This window comes from Apostichopus japonicus, chromosome 12 (genome assembly GCF_037975245.1).
Source record: "Apostichopus japonicus isolate 1M-3 chromosome 12, ASM3797524v1, whole genome shotgun sequence".
Lineage (NCBI taxonomy): Eukaryota > Metazoa > Echinodermata > Holothuroidea > Aspidochirotida > Stichopodidae > Apostichopus > Apostichopus japonicus.
The window spans coordinates 8,088,719-8,106,758 of NC_092572.1; the positions used below are offsets into that span (position 1 = coordinate 8,088,719).

At 35.9% G+C, this 18,040-nt stretch overlaps 1 protein-coding gene and 1 pseudogene across 1 annotated transcript in view; both read right to left on the minus strand.

Moving 5' to 3' along the window:
- LOC139976887 (uncharacterized) overlaps positions 1 to 2,467 on the minus strand; it is a 34,408-nt gene extending 31,941 nt beyond the window's left edge. The window contains exon 1 of the mRNA XM_071985761.1: positions 158 to 2,467. The gene's annotated coding sequence lies outside the window, so the exon portion shown is untranslated. The remainder of the gene's footprint in view (positions 1 to 157) is intronic.
- A 1,070-nt stretch (positions 2,468 to 3,537) lies between these two features.
- On the minus strand, positions 3,538 to 17,552 carry LOC139977332 (V-type proton ATPase catalytic subunit A-like; annotated as a pseudogene).
- Between the last annotated feature and the right edge of the window lie 488 nt (positions 17,553 to 18,040).

Below are 18,040 nucleotides of genomic sequence, written 5' to 3' on the forward strand. Positions count from 1 at the left end.
AATATGTTCGCGTTCCCAGTTCGTGTGTATTTTTGAAATATAGAAAGGCAGACTCCTGCTAAATGAAACATGACAAATTAAAAAAAAAACAGAAGCACAAACAGAGGTTATATTAATTGAAATCATCAGCTTTTTTATCCTTTAAAAAATAACTTACCCTTCAGGAAATGGCCACTGTGTATTCACTTGTATTTCAGCACAGTTTACGCGTGTACACAAAAATTTATTCAAAATGGCGACGCGGCCAGCTGCTAGTCTCGTGACAATGCCTGCACAAAAGGGAATTCCCGATGCGTGTGCACTTCTGCTCAATATTTATGTTTGAATGTACATAATCGTGTCGTGCAAGTGGAATATGTCTCGCTGAAATAAAGGGAGAATCTGGTATCACTCTAAAGACACTGCAGTATGTAAATTGGTTAGGGGTCTTTAGGAGAATAAGTAACATGAACAATGCATATTTAATACGTGGTTATTTTCTTATTTTTGTTAACGTTTTTAAACAAATGTGCACATATATCTTATGTAAAGTAGGCTATATGACAGTGGCGGAGAAACAGGGGGGGTTGGGGGGTTTTAATCCCCCCACTTTTTGAAGAGGGGGGGTTGGCCCACACAATCAACCCCCCTAGTTTTTGCCAGTAATGTTCTGTTATAGCCTATGTTATGTGCTCCAAATGGCATAATAAATCAAATTATTAAATTTGAAATTGTTAAAGTCATTTCAACCTTTTACCTGGTAGGCTACATCAACAATTAACGACCGAAAACCGAGTTAGAATTGACCCACACATTATTTCTAGCCCCTTTCCCCCACCTTGCGCATTGGAACTTGTAGCTCATAGCGCTAACTTCACCCCACAACAGACATACATAAAATAACGTTTTGTTGCTGTTGAATAGCTTTGGAACTGTAAACACTTGCCAACTTCAACGAGGTGAAGGAAGGAAAAGAAAAAGAAGAAAGAGAGAAAAGGAGAAAAGGATGGAGTAGAAAATAAGGCAAGAAAACGGGAAGAGAAAGAGGAACAGTGACAAAATTATTCGAATTTGTAAAGCAAACAGCAGATATCACATCATATCAGTGAGCATGAAAATGGCGTTCCACGATAAACAGCCTCCAAACCATGGGCGCAGATCCTGGTGAAGACAGCGGGACGCGTCCCCACCAACTTTTTCAGTAGTGGGGACATGATATACCGTGTCCCCACCAATTTGTCTTGACCAATAGCTGCATTTCAAGTTTCCCTGTATTGAACTTTGGCGCAGTTTGATCCAGCATTGTGCAAATGACATGCAGCAGTTCTCATTTTATTGTATTTTATCCACAGTTGACAGTTGTTAAATATAGGACGGAAATCGCATTTGCGGCAGTCTATATTTGTTTTCTGGGAGAGGACCCCAGACCCATCGTATATACAAAAGTCTACTTGGATTATTTGTCCCCTGATTTTCTTTCTGCAGACGCCCATGTATTTCTCCAAACTAAATTTCTAAGCCATGAGATCTAAAACTTAAGGAGGTTTAGGAGCATGATTAGGTCTGGGAAGTGTTATTTCCGGCGATCTGGGAGGTATATTTGCCCAAAAAAATCGTACGCTACGCGCGAACCCATGGTCGCGCTCCACTTAGAAAGTATCAGAGAGCATACACGCGTCCCCACCATTATCCAAGACTGATCTGCGCCCATGCTCAAAACTGTCGATGTGTGTAGTGTTCGGTTTCGGAAATATCTGGTATATTTTTATTACCTTCAACGAAATTTTTTAGTAGCCGTCTGAATTTTCGAAAATTCCCTAACCAACATTCTTCATCATACTCGTGCAATTTTGACCAGTCTGTTAGGGTTTGAAGGAGGTTTTTCTATATCGGTTGTCCATAGATGATATTTTGTGCAACATTATGAGTATGTTTTGAAGTGAATTTATTCACGAGAATTGTGAATTTTCAAATTCTGAACAGTGGGGCTGACGGATACTGTGGGCCGCGATGAAGAATCACCTAAAAAAGCAATGATCCACAGGATATGTGATGAAGTCGAACATGATGTGTGACTGGTGACAATCTTCAAAAAGGTTATAGATGAGAAAAAAAGTATTTGGAAATACTTGGTTCTCAGGCAAAAGTGTACACATGGTTGCTCAGTTTCAAGCCCGAGAAGTGCCATTTCCGGTGATCTGGGGGTACCAAAACCAGAAATTTGCTTGTACGCTGCGCGCCAACCAATGGTGGCGCTCCGCTTAGATAGTAATACGCACCTCCGGGTTAGAAAATCTTGCATACGCCCCTGGTTAAATGCAGCTTTTCAAGGCCTGGGCAGTGCCATTTACTGCAATCTGGGAGGCAATATTTGCCAAAAGATTCTTGTGCACTACGCGCCAACTTATGGTGTAGCTCCACTTAGATAGTGAGCCAGGAGTTATGACTTTTTATTTCATCAATGGCCTGCGACCCCCCCCCCCCCCCCACTTCTGACAAGAAATCTCCGCCACTGCTAGATGACATAGATACTAGTGTTACTTTTACAAGACATACTTTCCTAATCGCTTCTTCTACTTTGTATATAACTGTAATCAAAATAGGGTATTAATCCCACGTTTAGAAGTGACAATTTTGGACATTCAAATGTTTCATAGATGTGGTAGGTATAAGTCGTTCTGAGGTCAGGAAAAACACTTCATATTAAAACATCCTGTCAGAATAGAAAGTTGTATGGCTGAGTGTCACTGGTGTGGCAAGTATCGCGATTGGGAAATGATGAGAAGTTTGATATCTCACCAGAGGTTGTCATTCAAAGTTAATTTATTGAGCTGATCTTTTGCGGTACGCTTAATAAAAACATTGCAATATGGATTATTAAAATAATAAGGGAAGTTTTAAGGCATAAACATTTTAATCATTTGGAAAACAGTCTGATTCGCTTTCTCATCATGTGTTTGACAAGATGTGACTGAGGGTTTCCAGAGAAAGAAATGTTATGATTGCCTTAACTTCATCAATACTTGATACTATCAAGATTTTGGGTGAAAATGCAGCAAAGTGGTAATCGAACGTTCAAAGTTGTATGAATATAATACGTACACAGTGACCGAGTAGAGCCTGGGGTTTGTGGCACCTCCACTCCCCTGTCCATTGAAGAAATTCCCCACTTCATACATAAAAAGTGTGCCATTCTTTGTTAATGAAAGGGACTTTTTTATGAATCTTAATTATTCTATCTTTATATGCAAATCTAGTATTTCTGTATTTTAGCACCATTTCGAACAATAAATACAAATATCACCTATCGTATATGTTCTTGTTCATAAAGCAAAAATATAATCACGCATTAATCCGCGAATGCTTCAATACGCCTACATGACAGATATTCAGAATAAAGCCCCCTTTAAGGACTCAAGACTTCCAACAGAGCCAGTACACCGGATCTTTCAACCTCCCGAAATGGCAGCTGTCGGTCTCCCCCCCCCCCCCACACACACACACATACGCACATACCCTACGTACCGAATAGAGACAAAGACAAAGAAACATATTTCTTTTCTTTTCAATAACATTAACATGTAATGACAGAATATACATCCATACATATGAAGGAATGTAATTACACACATAACAATATAGTTAATAACCCAAAGCAAAATTTCCTTTCCCTCCAAATTAGCACTTTCCCAGTATCCACAGTCATCTATCCAAATGATACAAACACTGGCGTAGCTAGGTTGTTGTGAATGCCAGGATTGAGGGAGGAAGGGGGGTGGAACGGTGGTACCAAACACCGGAAAGAAATAACCGCTCATCTGTTGCATATCAAATGGGTCACTCGTTCTCTTCAGAGCCACATCCTGGAGTTTAGTGGTATCAGAAATCAATCACTGATCACAATGGTTGTGCTTAAGTGAATGTGGACTTTTCTTTGGGCCCTTTTTAGTTGCTGCAATTGGGCACCATTGCTCTTTGCTACGTCATTGCATACAAACCTACCACTTACATAGAGAGAAATAATTCATTCAAATTGTGATGGATTTGTTGTTAGGACAGGTTCATGGAAAAACATAGTGACAAATGAAACAGGATTAAAAAAAAACAGTCTAAACTAGAAATAAAGAGAGAAGTACTATCACGTAAGACATAGTATTTAAACCCTAGTGTAAGATATGTTATACAAAGTGAATAATATCCACTTTATATTTAAATTTAAGATAGTGGGTGCGTCTAACCACTAAGCAGACGTGTAGTAGAGTACAACAGCAGAGTACAACGTACAATTAGAGTCTTTCTTTGGATGAGTATGAGCAAAAGGCTCTAGTGAGTAGGGGATCTTTGTCGTGCAACAATATTTAAACTATACTGTATATCACAATGCCCCTAGTGCAAGTACAAACCCATTACGGTGAGTAAGAGTATGATACAAGTAGGACACAATACAAATGTCACTGATGTCACAAAGTATCGATGAAACGTTTATACTAATTTAATGTAGAATGAATAGGACATTACGTAGTGAGAGATATGAACAGACATGAATATACTATATCGAAGATGATGTAGAACTGAACAACATCAGACAATAAATCAACATGCCTGGTAATATATTCGTACATAGAGCACGGTATCTTCTGCTGTACCTATATCTTTTCAAATATCTGGTAATAACAGACAGTAAAGAGCAGATACTATACTATGACATGGAAAAACAGTGAAGTATCAATAGTTTATATAAAAATATTGACACACCATGTCTTGTATTAGCAGTCAGGACAGAGCAGATAGTATACTATAACAATGGACAAAACAGTGAAGTATCAATAGTATACACAGACACATCATGCCTTGTATGAACATATAGGATACTATGATATAGACATGGACAGAACAGTAAAGTATCAATAGTATACACAGACATCATGTCTTGTATTAGCAGACATTACAGGGCATATACTATGCTATAGACATGTACAAAACAGTGAAGTATCCATAGCAGAAACAGAAATATCATGTATTGTTATATAATGCAGGACAGAGCAGATACTATGTTATGACGTCGAAAAACTGTGAAGCATCAATAGTATACACCAGGGTTGTCCAACCTACGGCCCGCGGGCCACAGTCCGGCCCGCCGCAGGGTTGCGTCCGGCCGGCCAGAGATGCTCTACGGTGCGAAATTTTAGTGAGCAGATTTATTGATAACAATTTGAAGCTATATAATCAATCATTCGAACCTTCTGGGTCCAAAAAACTGCATACAGGTCAGTTTGTGTGACACTCTCTCAGCGGAGGGGGGGGGGGGCGGCTGAACTTTATTCATCTGTTTTATCAGGAAGGAAAATAAATCAGTGCGCTCCGCGCGCAGTGCTCACATTTTGTTGCCTTGGGCTTCGGGCAAAATGTCGAAAGTAGGGTTCATGCGGCCCCCTCCTTCATCATAATCATTCCATGTGGCCCTCCTCTGCAAAAGGTTGGACAACCCTGGTATACACAGACATATCAGGTCTTGTCTGAACAGACAGGACAGAGAACATACTATGCTACTAAGCAGTGAAGCATCTGAAATATCATGTATTGAATTAACAGTCAGGACAGAATGGATGTTATGCTATAGACATGGGGGGAAAATGGAATATCCATATCAAAAACAGATATATCATGTATTGTATTCAACAAACTAACCAGAGAAAAGCTATGAAATACACATGGAAAATCAGTACACTATCAATAGCAATCACAAACAGGTCTTTCAGTACAACAACCACTACATAGATATCTATCTTGATAATACTGTCCACACTTTCAAACATAACATCTGTTTTGATGTATCTTGGTTATGCTTTCCTTATCATGGCTGTATAATGTATGGTCTCTAGGTGTAAGATACGTGTTACGCTGTTGCCACTGTGGTGTGAAATTTGTGATTGCTAATGGTATGACTATAACGAAATTGGTACACGCTAACAAGCGTGTAGTGTTTAACAGGTTTTCCAGCTTGCAGTATAGCTGTACAGGAGTATGTATTTACCATCACATGTGTTAGAATATTCACATTTGCTGGTAGGATTGATAACAATTGGATGAAAGTGAACTACAAGAAATTTACTTACACAAAATACTTAGTTCACAAGTGCTTGCCATAGAACGAAAAATGATACTCAGATGTCATCTTATATTCTATTACTAAGAACACATTTTTTAATTACATAAACCATTCACAAATATCTATATTTACTCTATTCATAATTTCACCAAATCTGTTGTGTACTAAATAGAACAAATATGCAAATGATGAACTGCTGAATGAAACTTGTACTGAAATATATTGATACTTTATCATATTATACTATAGTCCACAAACAAAAATCAATCACATTTTTTTCTAAATACTCGACATAAATATTGCCAAACATAATTCTTTAACACTAGAGATAGAAAAAAAAATCAGTCTTCAAGATTGCGGAAGCTTTGCTGCATATTTTCGTAAAGTTCACTAAAGTCAGCTTTGATTTTGGCTTCACCATCTTTCACAGGGTCCTGAAAATGAAAGAGAGGAAGGAACTCATATATTACACAGTGTCAACCAACCTTTGATGATATAATAAATATTTAAGCAATGAAGTTTATGACTAAGGAGGTCACTGAAAGAGAAAGCAATCTTGATCTTAACAGTTGCTTTGTTGGCAATCACATAGTACTAAAATCTCAAATTGAGATTGTAGTTGCTCAAAGTATATGACTTTCCAAGTCTTTTCAACAACGTGATTGATGAAACTTGAACAAATGTGATCCTAAATATGATTGTCGCTCATAATATTCTTCCCCATTAGTATGAATTTAACACCCAAAGAGAAAAATTAAAAACTATTTCCCTTGATTTTTACTTCAATGTTGCATTAACAATTGATATGTTACAAAACATGCTTCATAATACATACCTTATAAAATATAGTATACATTATATATGTTATATATAATACAGAGTATGCATAATATATGCTATACAAAATACATTACATATGCTAAATAATATACTATGTAGCGTACACTTTATAATATATACATTACTATATACAGTATGTACTCAACAATATATAATATATAATGTAATGTATTAGCATCTATACTATATAATGTGTTGTAAACATTGTATAATATATACCATACACACTACATAATAAACTATCTATAAACTATACCATACAATAAACTATACACTGTAAGCTTTACTATGTAGTATTGAATGTATAATAAATACAATACTATATAGTAAACATACATTATATACTTACTGTGAACAATATACCATACTATTTACTTTTACTATTATATAATACTGTCACAAACTATAATAGCCAAATTCTTTAAGCAGTAACTGTTTTCTTAATTCAAAGGGCTGATGGATTACATTTTTACAGAGCTCTTTAACAAGTTATGTCACATGATACAAACTGAAACTGAAATTATGAAAACTACAAGGCAACAAACACAAAACAAAAGGTTCAATAATGGGAAGGCTTATTGCACTTTTATGGTGGTAATACCTTATGCTCAGAGACTCACAAGTCACACATGTAAAGTGCTCTTAAATTGTACTTAAAGATCCAAGAGAGGACTAATTCAAATGAAAATTAGGTTAAGTTCTTCAATGTTGGAAAGGTTATTCAATTTGAAGCAAAGATATTACACCAAAAAAGTACTGTACAAAACAAGCTCTCTAGGTGCAGTTTCTACATTAAGCTTTAAACTACTAATGTGTTGACACATATCTCACCATACACTTCATACTACTGAGTTGATACATATATCCTACCTTAAACTTCATACTCTTGAGTTCATACATATCTTACCTTAAACTTCACACAACTGAGTTGATACATATCTTACCTTCAAAATTTTATACTACTGAGTTGATACATATCTTACCTTCATTTTACACTACTAAGTTGCTACATATCTTACCTAAAACTTCATATTACTGAGTTGAAACATATCTTACCTAAACTTCATACTAGGACAGGTCCAAGCTTTTGTATCCCTAGAAGCCAAATTTCAAACTTTACTGAAGCACCCAAAATGTGGTGTCATGTTAAAGCTGAATTATTGAAGTTTCAGATTTTCATAATTTTTGGGAATTTTTTTGCCTATTCCAACAATTGCAGCCAGCTAATTTGCATAAATTCAAATTGCAGTGTGACGTACGGGACATTTGGAATCCTATTTCCCTGCCAGTAATATGAACTTATTGAATATAAGTTATGTGGGACATGATACACCCTTCCTTCCAATAATTTTGACATATTATGTTTGGGGGTTCATCAATTAAATATGCTAATTAGCTAGTGTCCAAATACTGATGTCCCATACGTCACAATTTTTAGCTCTTTTTTTCAAGGTTTGATATGAAGGAACAATTTTTTTTTTTTGTGATATTCTATTCTAATTAAGAACATTGCTCAAAAATATCCATCCCAAAAAACTTGAAAAAATATTTACTGCAAATCTAATTATCAAATTTTAAAATGTGACGTACAGGACAAAATGTGACGTACGGGACATAGTGTGGTGGAAACCCTGTATTTATACACAATAAATATGCATGGGCATTGGGCTCCAATGGGGACCTCTACTGGAAACCTTCCAATGCTTACAAGTTTATTTTGTTGAACGCTGGTAGTTGCAACTTGTAATCCCTGCATGCCTGAAGAGCACATCATGGTGTTACGTTGGAATGCGAGAGGTCTCGATAATTAATTTTTAACGAGACACAAGCCTGGGTTTGTTTCCGTAAGGAACACAGACAAATTGACGAGTCTAGAGATTTTAAACGAGAACGTAAACTATATTGAACAATGGATTTCGAACCAACAACAACAAGTGGTGATTACAAATATATAGAAAATTACTCACAAACTTAACAAGATAGGATACACTTTAAAACACGCTGGTCTCTTCCAACGGCGATATCCCTCAGCGGCCACGACCTTGATGACGACGATTCTCGGTCCGTTGTACCGCGAAATTCACTGGTCCTCGACGAAGTTTCTCGCGATCCCAGAAACAGCAGTCACCTTCTTTCCGGCGATGCTCCAAAATAGAAGACGGACATCCAGCCACAATCGAGTGAAGCACAAGTCGAACTTCTCGCCGACTAAATATTACCAGAGTCAGTCCAAAATCAGCTTTATAGCCACCAACTCCTGGCGTAACGAACTTCCTCAACGGAGACAGAAATTCTTCACCTTCTCCGAAATAAAGACTGGAAAACTGTACTTTCACAGCAAAGTCCTCTTCAAACTTCTGAATGGAAGTGTAGAATCAATCTTGGTATCGATATCTCAATCCTTCAGAAACTACTGGCAGTTGAGCACTGACGATATATAGTAGAATGGTATAATATGCGTCGTCGCTTGTATTCGTTCAGAAACTGAGAAACTCTCCGATCTGGGCGGGTTTTTATACGATTCGCCATGTCAAGAATCATCTAGATCTTTTTCGATACACTTGACCCAGTTTCTCTATTCTTGGAAGTCCTTTGCATATCTCGCGAACATTCCAGAGACTCCACGAAGATGTGTGCACAGCGCAACGGGACTTCACGTAAACCGACGTTAACCCGAGACCAGCGCGTCATCATAAGGAATATACCAGAACAATCATGTATTGCTCATTACATAAATAACATCCTGACGTTAACCCGACCTTATTTCTCAAATATTGATTGTCACGTAGGCCATTTCAAATACTTTCTATATAATAACATTAGGTTCCTCACTAGCAGTAGCTAGCGTTAGGCTACAATGGGCCCTCGTAACAATGGCACCAAATAAACTATTGACTGATGACCACCAACAGCCCGGGTGTTGTTTGACTATCGGGAATTCAATTGTGTGTGTGTGTGGGGGATACAGAATCATCTACAATGCTATTCAACATTGACATTGAATGAGGACGACTTCAAGAATGTTGAGTTTTCATTTCAAAAATTAGTAGGCATATTGTGACGTGTGACTATGATAATGTGCAACAATGTTCTTGTGTCCTGATCTTAGATAGTAGACATTGAGATTTTTAGTTACGATTGTAGAGTTTCGCTCGCCCAATTTTTGCAGAGGACAATCACTCATGAGTTTGTACAATATCCAGTATTAGGTCTATAGTGTTTTCTTGGTTGTACTAGTTTCATAGATGGACATTACGTGGCATTACTGTGGACATTTGGTATATTTTGAATGGGATGGATCATATTTCAACTTCAGGGTCATTATTAGTGCGGAGTATGATAAAGTGTTGTACAGTATACACCAAAACAGTTTTGCACCAAAACTTTGCATCTTGAATCATTTGTGGTCTAAAGTAGCTAGAATTGATGTTATGACTATTTGGTCTGGTAACCAGTATTAGGTCTATAGAGTTTTCTTTGTTGTACTAGTTTAATAGATGGACATTACGTGGACGTTACTGTGGACGTTTTGGTATGTTTTGAATGGGATGGATCATATTTCAACTTCAGGGTCAATAGTGGGGAGTATGATACAGTGTCGTACAGTGTATACCAAAACAGTTTTGCACCAAAACTTTGCATCTTGAATCATTTTTGGTCTAAAGTAGCTAGAGTTGATGTTATGACTATCTGGTCTGGTAACCAGTATTAGGTCTATAGAGTTTTCTTTGTTGTACTAGTTTAATAGATGGACATTACATGGACGTTACTGTGGACGTTTTGGTATGTTTTGAATGGGATGGATCATATTTCAACTTCAGGGTCAATAGTGGGGAGTATGATACAGTGTCGTACAGTGTATACCAAAACAGTTTTGCACCAAAACTTTGCATCTTGAATCATTTGTGGTCTAACAAAGCTAGAATTGATGTTATGAGTATTTGATGTATGTGTACATTAGATTAATACTTTACGCATTCCATGTTTTACGTGGAATGATCTCACAAGTACAGTCACTGCTCTTTTCAGTATCCCAGAAAGAAGGAAATATGGCATGAAATTACCAATGACATTGTTCTGGCTTATCCAAATTAATTTTTTTTATGTAGAAATCAGCTTGTTATGACCTATTCAGGAATAAAAATATGAGTTTTCATAGTAAATTTGTATATGGACAAATTGTCCCGTACGTCACATGTCCCATACGTCACAGGACAATTTTCATTTGTGTAATCACTGTACTGGAATGGCTTCATATATTTTTTTCTAATATGTTACAGCTTAGCCCTTGGAAGGTTAGGCTATTCAAAAGTGATAACAGCTTGATCACTGCCCTCCTAATTTCAGAGGGGTTTCAGCTTTGCTCGTTAGTAAAAAAAACACAAAATTCTCTGGTCCCGTACGTCACAATGTACATTAATTAAGATGGGACCTAATTAAAGCAAGTGAAGGAAATCTTCATGAGTTTGTAATAAAGTAGCAGCAATAACAAATATGAAAACTTGAAAACGTTTCTGGAAAATAGATTTTTTATAACTTTGAGACACTTAGACACTTTTAGGCAAATAGCTTGGACCTGCCCACTACTGAGTTGATATATATCTTACCTTTAACTTCATACTTCTGACATATTTTACGTTCAATTTCATACTACAGACTTGATACATATCTTACCTAAAACTTCATATTACTGAGTTGATACATATCTTACCTTTAACTTCATACTTCTGACATATTTTACCTTCAATTTCATACTACTGAGTTGATACATATCTTACCTAAAACTTCATATTACTGAGTTGATACGTATCTTACCTAAAACTTCATATAACTGAGTTGATACATATCTTACCTTTAACTTCATACTACTGACATATTTTACCTTCAATTTTATACTACTGAGTTGATACATATCTTACGTTCACCGCCATACAGTTGATATATATTTTACCTCTGACTTACCCAACTGAGTTGATACATATCTTACCTTAAATTTCATACTACTGAGTTGATACATGATGTCATTCATATTCTCCCTGATAATAGCCCAGGTAATCTTATTTTCACTTTGAGCTGTTGTCTCGACTGCATGCCTAACCATATCGTAGAAAGCAATCATGTTCTGAAGCATGCCGACTGTCTTGTAGAATGGACAATACCTGAAGCATCAAGGAACAAATTAACAAGATATTACTGAATAAACGATGTTATTGAAACTAGGTTGAAATTACATAACAGTACATTCTCACCTTCTTTGGTAATTTTAGGCCAAGAAAGTAGCTTTAATATACAGGAACAATGTACCAATTAATATCAAATCCATTCCAAGCTAACTGTGGTTAAAGAAAAGTATTTAACTACTGTACAGCCTGGGTCAAAGTAATTACAGTGAGGGACAATATTCTATCTAAAGTCCTAAGTGAAAACAGTAAAAGCTAAATCTGCTGTACAGGGTGTTCTAAAGATTAATGTTGACAAGCTCAATATTGGTTTTTGGGAAGCAGATGACTACTACGTGTAGGAGCGGAAAATAAGTAATCCAGTATCACACTTTAAAAATAATGCTTTTACAAAATGGTCAAATTGCTATATAAATAATACAAAGAGGTGTAGCAGTTTTTGTACACAGAAACCTTGATATTCTAAAGAGAATAATTTCAGAACCTTCAAAATTGACACACAAATTTGAGCACTAAGCCATACAACTCAACAGATGCCCACTCCTCAGCATTAGTAAAAGCATACTTGGTTTACACATATACATGTTATGTAGATATTAATTGCATTAGTTTGTGAACGTACCACTCAGCTATTATATAAGGTGAAAGTTATTTGCTACTGAAAGTACATTCCACCAAGCATGACTGCAGTTATAACATCACATGACATCAAGTGGCAATTATGAAACACTTAAACAGACTATTCACCATAGATCTCTGCAGTTCAATAAATAAATGAAACCGATTTTTGCCATTACTTAATTAGTTGTTTGTTTTAATAAACAAATGGAACATATCATAACTACTTAAAGTAATAGAACAGATGCTTATTTCAATAACTTCCCTAGTAAATATTTTACCTATCAACTTAACTGTTTGCTAAAATATAACTTGATGCTGTCACAAGTGATTTTTTGTATAATCTAGTAAAGGTTTGAAATCATGACAAATTTAAAGTAGTTAGTGAATCTACTTTCACTCATTTAGTTTCTTCTATCAAATGAAATATAAATACCAAAATATTGAAATGTAGGGAAAGCACATTATTCATTTTACCTGTCTGCAAGTTACAATGCAATCTGAATTTGCTGTAAAAAACTAGGTCATTGGTCCGACAACCTTCCAAAGCTGATTTTGATTGTCCAAACACAAAGATTTTCCTAAAATTGTTAGAAGTTTGTGAAAAGATATTTCTGTTACTCGAACCCATACCACTCACCTATCGTATTGTGTGTAGCCATTTTGTTGCAAGAAGTCATCCTTGATGAGCTTGGCTACCTCTAGAGTAAAACTTATCTGGCTCAGCTAGAGAACCCTTTCCAACAAGCTGGACGATTTCTGCCAAGTCTTCTTCCTCTTGGAGAATTTCTTTGACCTATTATGTGTAAACATATTAATTTACAATTCCAAGAGCAATGTTTGTAGCACAAGTCAGGTGATTATACGTCCTCAGGTGATTTCATATATTCACCTAGGAACTGTAATTGCTCAAACAAGATTTCACCTGCATGATCATCATATTTCATCGTTTCACTTGACTATGCTCCTTTTTAAATTCTTTCAGTGCCAGTTAAGATCTGTTCATCTCTGTTTTCCAGATCCATATTTCCAATCCTTGTAACACTATGACATCACACATTTACAAAGTGACAGCTTCCAGACACCAACTTTTACCTACGATATATCCCAAAAGGAGCAGCTTTTTCTTATCTGTTCAGTGGAGTTGGTTATTTAAAGCACATATCAGCATAACAAAATGCTAATTTTTGTGTTCTCCTTTAACTGCAAGAAAAACGTCTTAAACTTCTCAAAATTCTCAAACTTGATCTCTGAACAATCACCTACCACTAAGGGACCAGAAGTTAGGTAACTTTTAATTAGTTGAGATACTGTACATTGATTGTACCATTAACGTCAATATTTACCATTTCAAGTTCAATAGAGGGGGAGCATGCACCATTGGGGCAAAATTATATAAAGAAATGAGCACTAACTGCACAAGGCCCAATACACCATGTGGATAGAAGCTTAATATTGCTGTATTTTCATCTTATATCCTCCATAAAGATTTAGAATTATTTCACTCTCTCAAGAACACATCACGGAAACAGCAGTTCACATGCCTACTGTTTCAAACAATATCTAGCCATATTATTTTCTTAATTACTAACAGCAAAGCTCTGTTCTACAGTGACAGCTGAGGAAAGAAGCACAACTTATGAATACAAAATTTACTAGAAGTAAACAAGATCTGAATGGAAGACCAGAACTCAAACAAGAGACATTGTGTCCAGCATTATCTGTGGTGAACGAGGCAAAGACTGTCAATCATGCGCTGATCTCTGCAGCCACAAGAGATGACTGTCAAAGATCTGACTGAAGGTGTTTTTCAACCCCAGTTGACACCGACTGATAGAGGCCTTATACTAAGTAACAACATAGTCTTCTTTTTCATCTCTCTTAATACATCACAAAGGCAGCAGTTAACAAACCTCATACAAATCAAGTAATTATATTTATTATCAAGTAATTTATGTCCTAATAATAACAGCAAATAAACATATCTCAGAATATATAACCTTGTAATATTTCACATCAACTATATCAAAACTTATCAAAGTGCAGTAACAATTGCTTCCTTCTTCTATACAAACTAAGAAATACATTGGGCATCAAGGTAATGAAACCGTGACCTTGAAATATATCTAGACTAAGCAAATAATGAAATCAATAAAACAAAAGGGATTTATTCTCCCCTTGTCATGGGATCAAAACTGAAAGGCAGATAATACTTTCAATTTGTAAAATAGATATTTCTATTAATTTGGTACAACTGTATCTATTTCCTCTTTTAACAAGAATAATCAGAAACACTTGAAAAACACAATGAGTGTGTGGTTAGTTAACTAATTTATAGGACTGTGATTTCAGAATGAAGGAGTTGAGTACATTTCTCATGTTTTGATGGACATGCCAATGCCTGAAATGTTTGGCTATTTCTTACTCATTACACAACATAATAACACACACTGGTCAGATCAGGATGACAATAAAGTTTTATTCAAAGTTAATGTTAAATGATGGTCAGTTCTAACTTTTGAATTCTATCTCACCTTTGTTCTAAGAGGCACAAATTCAGCATAATTCTTGTCATAAAAGTCATCCAATGCTCTCATGTACTTGGAGTAGCTGATCAGCCAGTTGATGGAAGGGAAATGCTTCCTCTGGGCTAGTTTTTTTTATCAAGACCCCAGAATACTTGGACAATTCCCAGGGTAGCCGAGGTAACCGGATCAGAGAAATCACCTCCTGGAGGGGACACACTGGCGACGGAAACCAAAAAGAAAATGCATAATCCACCCTTCATCTTAGAATGTCATACAAAATTGAACTAATTAATAACAACCTTAACTCGTTTAACATTTCAACAAAGCATGTTTGCACTTGTAAACTTGTCAAGCTACATTTCAAAGGTATATAAGTTATCAATCATAATTGGCAGTCCTTACATTGTTGAATTTTCTAACCAACTGCTGCATTTTCTCTGACACTAAGAGAGTTCCACATTATACAAATTAATATATTATTGAGAAGATACTTACTGAATGTTGTTAGAAATAAACATTTAACAGCATTCTTCTACTGAACGCCATGATAAGAGTAAAGCCAAAACAGTTTCTCATACCATGCTTTGTTGAACAATTGAACCAGAGAGGCTTCTTACTGGTATATTACCAGTCACACTGGCTGTAATTTTTGTTGAGGTTTTTTGTCGTTGGTTATTTTGTTTGCTGTTGTTACGTTTAATAAATTGCATGGATATCAATTTTTTGAGACAATGAACCTGACAACTTAGAGATCTGTAAACTTTTGTAAACTGTTTCATGAGGGTTTTTAAAATCCAAGATGGAGATTTCTGTAACAATGGAGAATGAGGATACCCATAACGAGACGTAATGACAGTAACTTACGCTCCTACGAGACTGACACTGCACTCTCTACTCGGATTGCCCAAACATTTTACACGACCGGCACGCTCGTAGAAGGAGGCAAGACGGGCACCAAGGTAGGCAGGGTATCCACTGTCTGCAAAAAAATACAAAAACAAAAATAATACGCTAAGCAGTTGTTGGCACTGATTGATAATTTGGCAAACTTTTAAAGAAGCTACAATTATCAATGTATTTTCTAGTCTTTTGGCACTGCGCCAGAAAGACAAGATCAAAAGTATTTGAAAAGATATTCTGTTTAACAGTTCAGTTAACCAAAACCACATCAGCAACTATAATCCCATGATATTAAATGCAAAATGTTTTCAAACTTTTTCATTCGTTTGATTCAACACCTGAAAAAGATACTCTAGTAGTTATATGGTAATTAATCAAAATTGTTGCATGATTTTCGTATTGAACAAAGCTCAACAAAGAAAATGCATCCAAATTGATCTCAAAAAGCTGCTAAGCAATCAATAAAACCAATCAATCAATAAAGCCAATAAGTCAATCAATAGATTAATGAAACTAATATAAACAAGGAACTTAAGACAAAGAAAACACAAGATCAGTAGATAGAGTACTTAATACAAAAAACTCCATTAATGATTGATGTGTGTGCGAGAGCTTAACGTGACCAAATTGTATTATATCAGTTAGTAGTTAGTTTCTAAAGGCAAAACAATTGTTGGGCAAACAATCTGTGAGGTTACCTTAACTAATATAAGACCTGTATTACTGCATAATCAGCAAATATTATCAGGCTGCTATAATAAGCCTGTTGACAGTCAATGATGTGTGTTTTAATTCTAGAAAATTCCCGAAAGAAACTTGCTTTTAACCAGCAGTTGTCTAGCAATGCTATCAAGTGGGTAACATTGTGAAATTCTAGACATTTAAATGTTACATCCTAGACAGAAGTGTACACATATATTATTTACTATACATAAGCAAAGATAATGTGGCTAGCATCCAAAGTGGTCACCAGATGATCCCTGATTAAATGCACATCATTCACTGTGCACTACATATTGTCTACTATTGTATTATATTTAGTCTAAGTTGAATATTTTCTTTGTCTTTCATTGTATTGTTTCTACCAGCTTCATTTGTTTCTTTATTTTGGTGTAACATTTGTGTATCCTGATCGACCCATGTAAAACTACATAGGTAAAGACTATTGAGCAGATCACAATAAGTAATGCTGTAAACATTAACTGTATGGCGTGACACTAACAGTAGAACAGGAAATGCTAGTACTGTACATAATTTTTTAACTTATCTTAATCTTTCCTCAAAGTTGATAGCCAATCTGTTTTCAGTTTCTATTATAGGCCTTAAATTTCTCTTCAAATACTGTTATATTAGAAAGTTAAACTTGGAAAGAAACCCAAATCCACCTCCATCAGCCATCTGGAGCTATTTGGACTCAGTTTCAAAAGAAATATGTTTGTAACAACTTGAAACCAACTTAATAGGCCATCAGCTGAAGCTCAAAATGTGGCTGTAAAATCAGTTTCGTTCCAGCAACACCGGGTCTAGACTTTTAATGCATTTTTGGGTAGTTTAATGCATCACAAACATTATATCAAAAGTTCTCCAAAAAATTTCCTGCAGTATTTTTGTAACGCACCCTTGAAATTGGGTATGTTATGTAGACATTACGTGCTACGATGCTATGTATTAGGAACACATGTGCTAACGTTAGATTTGGTACAGTGGTGCATACATACCACTCTTTTCTTATATGTTTAATTACGACTGATATATATTTTTTTGTATAATAGTTGGGTCAGGGTTACAAGAATGGTGGAAGAGGATTCTGGTCTAAGGGTCAGTGAGGGTTGTTTTCAGGCATTACAAGTTGTGCCCTCCCCCCCCCCCCCTCCATTTTCGCCAAA